The following is a 6,523-nucleotide window of genomic DNA, read 5'->3' on the forward strand; positions in this document are numbered from 1 at the left end:
CCACAAACACTCGTCGCATGTGTTCAGATCCGGAGAATACGGCGGCCAATCGAGGCCCATGCCAGTGGCCTCTGGGTACCCCAGAGCCAGAATGCGGTCCCCAAAGTGCTCCTCCAAGGACATCAAACACTCTCCTGCTTCGATGGGATCGAAGCATGAACCACATCTTGTCGAAATCAGGTTCACTTTGGATTATGAGGATGACATCACCTTCCAAAACCTTCACACGCCCTTCAGTAGTTACCGTGCTATCAAGATATATCGCACCGATTATTCCGTGACTGGACACTGCACACCACACAGTCACCTGTTGAGTCTTCTCGGTCGGGAAATGAGGATTCTCAGTCCCCCAAATGCGCCAGTTTTTCTTATTGACGAACCCATCAGAATGAAAGTGGGCTTCCTCGCTAAACTAAACGGTATTCACATCAGAGTGCTGTTCGTCACTTCTGTGGACAATAGTTTTGGCAAAACACGGTCGCTGTTGCATGGCCCTGGAGCTTAGTGGCTGATGGGTTTGAATTTTGTATGGGAAGAGACGCAGGTCTGCAACAACAGTTTGTCGCAATATCTCTCGTTTGTTTCGCACCTGTTGTGCAGCTCGTTTGATCGATTTCCTGGGGCCTATTTTGAAACACAGTGCGTCTCTTCTCAATGTTTTCAGGCAATATCACTCTTTTTGGACGCCTACATTGCCATCACTGTTATAACTAACATTAAGCATTCTCTCAATCCTGCGAATCAAATTCTTGATTATTAGTTTTGTAGCGGCGTTCGTAGCGACAAACAATTCGCTGTAGAAACGGCTTACGAAGTCACCGCCACACTTTTAATAGCGGGCCGACCGGTCCGCTGGAACAGTGAACAGAAAGATGAAAACCCAAACACTCTGATTAAATAAAAGTCGGTACTTATCTTTATTAACGATGATACAGTAACACAGTAGTGAACTCCGTGTCTACAGAGATCTGTCTAGTTCGAGTCGGAGCGGCTAGGTCAGCGTCGGCTGACGACAAACAACAACTCTGCTGCGATGAACACACAACTGACTAGCAAGTACACAATTCGGTGGCGAGTATACAACTGAGCGGCGAATACAGGTCCTAGCGCTCGCGACTCCAGCGCTTAAGAAGCCAGAAGCCAGCGGTGGCGCGCGCAGACTTGCGGCGATTTCCTGTCTCGCTGGCGCTGCTTATGCGGACGGCGTCCGGACTTTGATGCTGCCAACCTTTTGGCAGCGGGCTCGGGTGGCATTACTGGCTAGGATATAACACTCCTCCCCCCCAAATCGCCGCACCGTCGTTGAATAATGACGTGGCGAGCGTCGACGGCGGGGGAGGGGTCTGGCCGCAGGCGTAGCAGAAGAGACCGGGGCGGAGACTGTTGTCGGTGGCAGTCCCCGGTCCGCACCCCAGCATTGGCTGCGCGGTGCCTCGGGAAACACCGACTGAAAACCGAGGTCAGGGTGCACGCCTGTGACCACGGGCGCAGCTTCTGGTACTGGACGCGACGGGGCGTCGGGACCCACGAAGAGAGGCAGCGTCTCCTGACGCTGCGTCGACGGCTGCTGAGTGGGCGCCGGACAAGGCGCTGCGGTGTCAGACTTCTTGGGGGTGCCCAAGGAAAGCGGCTGCAGGACAGGCTGCACAGCCACCGCTTGGGGAGGCGGCCCGGCTGAGGGGTCGACGTCCGTCAGCTCCGAAGGCGGTGGCGACTGAAGAGGGACCGCAGGCGCCGGAGCGACCACCTGGGGCGCTCCCGGATGAAGCTGCGCGGGAGGCATCAACGGGACGGGCTGTCGGCGTGGTAGCGGCGACGGCTGCTGCTGCTGCCCTGGGGGCGGCAGCGAAGTCGGAAGGCGCGGCTGGAACCCGCCGCGGACCAAATCTGTGGACAAAGAACGAGCGGCAGAATCCGGGCGGCCAGCGCGGCGCAACTGGTTCTGATGCCTCCTGTGCACCCCAGTAGCACCTTGAACAGTATAAAAACCGCGACCCTGGACCCTTATCACGGTACCACGTTCCCAACGACGGCGACCGTGATAAACTCTGAAAAAAACGGCGTCGTTGCGCTGAAAACGCGTGCGATGCTCAGAAGCGGCGGGTCGGTCCGGGGGGTGCAACAACCGTAGTAGGGTGCGATGACGACGGCCGTGGAGAAGCTCCGCAGGCGAAGGGCCGTCGCGTGGCGTGGTCCGGTACGACGACAGGAACGTGATGAGGGCCTGCTGACGAGAGTGCGTAGCACGAAGGCGGTCCATATGATCCTTGAATGTACGTACAAAACGTTCCGCTGCACCATTCGATTGAGGGTGGAACGGCGGAGTAAGAACATGGCGAATGCCATTGGCAGAACAAAAGCTTTCAAATTCAGCAGAGGTAAATTGTGGACCATTGTCAAACACTAAAACTTCTGGAAGACCCTCAATACAAAAAATTGAAGTCAACGCCTGTATAGTTTGTGCAGACGTTGTAGACTGCATGGGCACCACAAACGGAAAATTACTAAATGCATCTATCACGATGAGCCAACGAGAATTCCAATATGGACCAGCGAAATCAATATGTACTCGCTGCCAGGGACCGGCAGGGCGTGCCCACTCAAAATAGCGTTGAGGCGGAGCAGCTTGGTGTTCGGCACACGTCGAACAATCTGTAGACATCTGCGTAATCTGCTTATCAATGCCGATCCATGTACAATGACGGCGGGCAAGCTGCTTGGTGCGGACCACTCCCCAATGACCTTGATGCAACAAGTCGAGGACCTTGGATTGGAGCACTTGGGGAACCACTACACGAAGCTGGTCATTCTCGGTGCGTAACAGCAAAACTCCGTGCGAAACAGACAACAGATGACGTTGCGGATAATAGCGACGAACCACAGGATCCGATATGTCCTTTGCCTTGGACGGCCAACCACGTTGAACAAAACGTACTAGTAAACTCAGATGAGGATCCGTAGCTGTCTCACGTGCCACCTGACGATAATCAATCGGAAAATCCCGGAGGGATTGATGCTCATCGGCGTCAATCTGATGGCAAGAGTCTTCAGAGGAATCGAAGACATCATCCGCAGCAATCGGCAATCTAGAAAGCGCGCCAGCGTTTGCATGCTGAGCTGTAGGGCGATACAGTATCTCATACTGGTATTGTGATAACAAAAGAGCCCAACGTTGTAGTCTCTGAGCTGTCCGCTGAGGAACTGGTTTAGACGGATGAAACAGTGACGTCAGGGGCTTGTGATCTGTTACTAAATAGAATGGTCTAACATAGAGGTAGTGATGGAATTTTGTGACACCGAACACAATAGCCAACGCTTCCTTGTCCAATTGGCTATAATGACACTGAGCTTTGTTTAGCAATTTAGATGCGAACGCAATAGGACGTTCGGTGTTACCGACTCGGTGAGACAACACAGCACCGAGGCCGAAAGAAGAGGCATCACAAGCTAACACCAGAGGCTTGTTAGGGTCGTAATGGACCAGACAACGATCATTCAATAAAGCCTCTTTAAGCTGCTGAAAGGCTGATTGGCAATCAGCTGACCACACAAACGGAACATTCTTACGGCGGAGACGATGCAACGGTGCAGCAATCTGTGATGCATTAGGTATAAACCTAATATAATATGTCAATTTGCCAAGAACTGCTTGCAATTCCTGCAGATTGCGAGGGGCGGGCAAATCACAAATAGCTGCTAAATGTGACTGGGAGGGATAAATGCCTTGAGCATTAATAACATGTCCCAGATACTCCATCTCCGTAAGGAAAAATGAACATTTATCAATGTTGCAACGTAGGCCTGCCTGAGACAACACTGTAAACAAACACTCCAAATTACGGAAATGTTCAGCAGGCGTCCGACCGGACACAACAATATCGTCTAAATAGTTGCAACACGATGGCACATTAGCCAGAAGTTGTGACAAAAAACGCTGAAAAACAGCTGGAGCTGATGCACAACCAAAAGGCAAACGCAGAAAACGGAACAACCCCAACGACGTGTTTATGACAAGATACTGTTGTGATTGCTCGTCGAGGGGCAATTGCAAATATGCTTCACGGAGATCAATTTTGGAAAAGAAACGAGCTTCCCCTAACTTATCCATCAGCTCGTCCGGTCTAGGCAAAGGAAAAGAATCAATGACAGTCTGAGGATTAACTGTCGACTTAAAATCAGCACACAAACGTAACTTGCCAGACGGTTTCTTTATAATAACTAAGGGGGAAGCCCACTGGCTCGCTGAAACGGGTTGAATAACACCGTTGTTTGCCAACGACGAAGTTCATCTGCTACAGGTGCCCGGAGGGCGTGAGGCGCTGGACGAGCGCGACAAAATCGAGGCTGAGCATTATCTTTTAACGTAATATGAGCGGCAAAGTTCGCAGCACAACCTAGTTCGTCTTTAAATATGTCACTGTATCGTTTACACAAATCGGTTATGCTGTCTTGAGGAACAACAACAGAATTAATTTGCAACACATTGTCTTGGATAGACAGGCCAAACAAGTCAAAACAGTCTAATCCGAAAATGTTTACACTGTCTGTAGCGCGGAGCACTGTGAATGAAACTCTTTTTGTATTGCCACGGAATGTGGCTGGCACGCTACATACACCTAACACAGGAATTTGTTCTCCACTATAAGTAGCCAAAGAATGTTTTGCCGCTGAAAGTTTAGGGCGGCCGATAGCCGCATGCGTAGCACTATTTATGAGAGTCACAGACGCACCAGTGTCTAATTGAAAATTGAAGGTCTTATCCTGGATGCGTAGCTTCACAAATAGTTTATTACACTGTCTCTGGATCGGTGCAGTGGAGGCGGAAGACACAAAATCAGCGCGTTTAGCGCGTGTTCGCTGCTTACGACAACTCGTGGGTTGGGCGGGTGGAACAACAACTCCCGCTTCACTTGCAGTCTGTACATTACGTTTTACAGCGTTTGAATTACACTTGGGTCGCATAGCAGAGGGCTGGGTGGGTGGCTTATTACGAACAAGTTTATTACCCACACGAACCGTGGAAGAGTCTTTAAACGCGAACTTCTGGGCGGGCTGGCTTTGAAGAACATGAATATTCATGGGCTGGGCAGCACTAGAATTGTTCTTGCGTTTACGCAAACAAACAGTCTGGATGTGTCCTTTCCTGTGACAAAAGTGACAAACCGCGTTTCTTAACGGGCAACGTTCACGAGGATGAGCAAGAACACACTTAGGGCAAGACTTAACTCTATCATTTTGCACACGCGGCTGACGAATGTGTTTAACATGACGCGGCCGGCTAGTGTTTACAGTCTGACGCTGCCGGTGGGGCCGCGGGCGTGACATGACTTGCTTAGCACAGGCAATTTGAGAAATACGTGGCTGATCTAACTCACACTCAGCATAGTCAAAAGTATCTTGGGCTTCAATGATGTTCATCACAGTCTCTAATGACGGGTCAGGCAACTTTAAGATAGCAGCACGAATACGAGAATCTGCAATGTTTTGAGTAATAGCGTCTCGTAACATGACATCACTGTAGGAAGCTCCACACACACAATTAAATCGGCACTGACGGGTGAGGCCCCGTAAATCTGTTAACCACTGTTTATTAGATTGATGTGGCAGTTTCTTTAATCTGAAGAACTTGAATCTGGCTGCTGCCACATGAACTCGCGACTCGAAATACTCAGCAAGCTTGTTAACAACAACGTCATAGTCTAAAGCTTCTGGCTGGGATTCCGGGAACAACTTACAAAGTAGTCGATAGACTTCCACGCCTGCAGTGGAAATTAAATAAAACTGCCGCTCAGTACCTGTGATTTTGTAGACTGTCATGTGCGCCTGCAACTGCGCGAAATATTCTCGCCATTCTTCTCTTGATGCATCAAAAGCACGGAAAGGTGGTGCTGCCTGTGCTTGTTCCTGTTGTGTTGGAGGATTAGCCGCTTGTTTGGCGATTGCTTCCACCAGACTTTGTATTTGCTGACTCTGTAACAAGATCAACTGTTGTAAGTCGGCAGACATAGTAAACACAAATTAAACCAGCCCCCAAAATTTTATCGCTATAATTAGTATAACCAGAAACAAGTTGAACCAGCCCTGCACACGAGTTCGGAAGTCCTCGTCGCCAGTTTTGTAGCGGCGTTCGTAGCGACAAACAATTCGCTGTAGAAACGGCTTACGAAGTCACCGCCACACTTTTAATAGCGGGCCGACCGGTCCGCTGGAACAGTGAACAGAAAGATGAAAACCCAAACACTCTGATTAAATAAAAGTCGGTACTTATCTTTATTAACGATGATACAGTAACACAGTAGTGAACTCCGTGTCTACAGAGATCTGTCTAGTTCGAGTCGGAGCGGCTAGGTCAGCGTCGGCTGACGACAAACAACAACTCTGCTGCGATGAACACACAACTGACTAGCAAGTACACAATTCGGTGGCGAGTATACAACTGAGCGGCGAATACAGGTCCTAGCGCTCGCGACTCCAGCGCTTAAGAAGCCAGAAGCCAGCGGTGGCGCGCGCAGACTTGCGGCGA

This window comes from Schistocerca piceifrons, chromosome 4 (genome assembly GCF_021461385.2).
Source record: "Schistocerca piceifrons isolate TAMUIC-IGC-003096 chromosome 4, iqSchPice1.1, whole genome shotgun sequence".
Lineage (NCBI taxonomy): Eukaryota > Metazoa > Arthropoda > Insecta > Orthoptera > Acrididae > Schistocerca > Schistocerca piceifrons.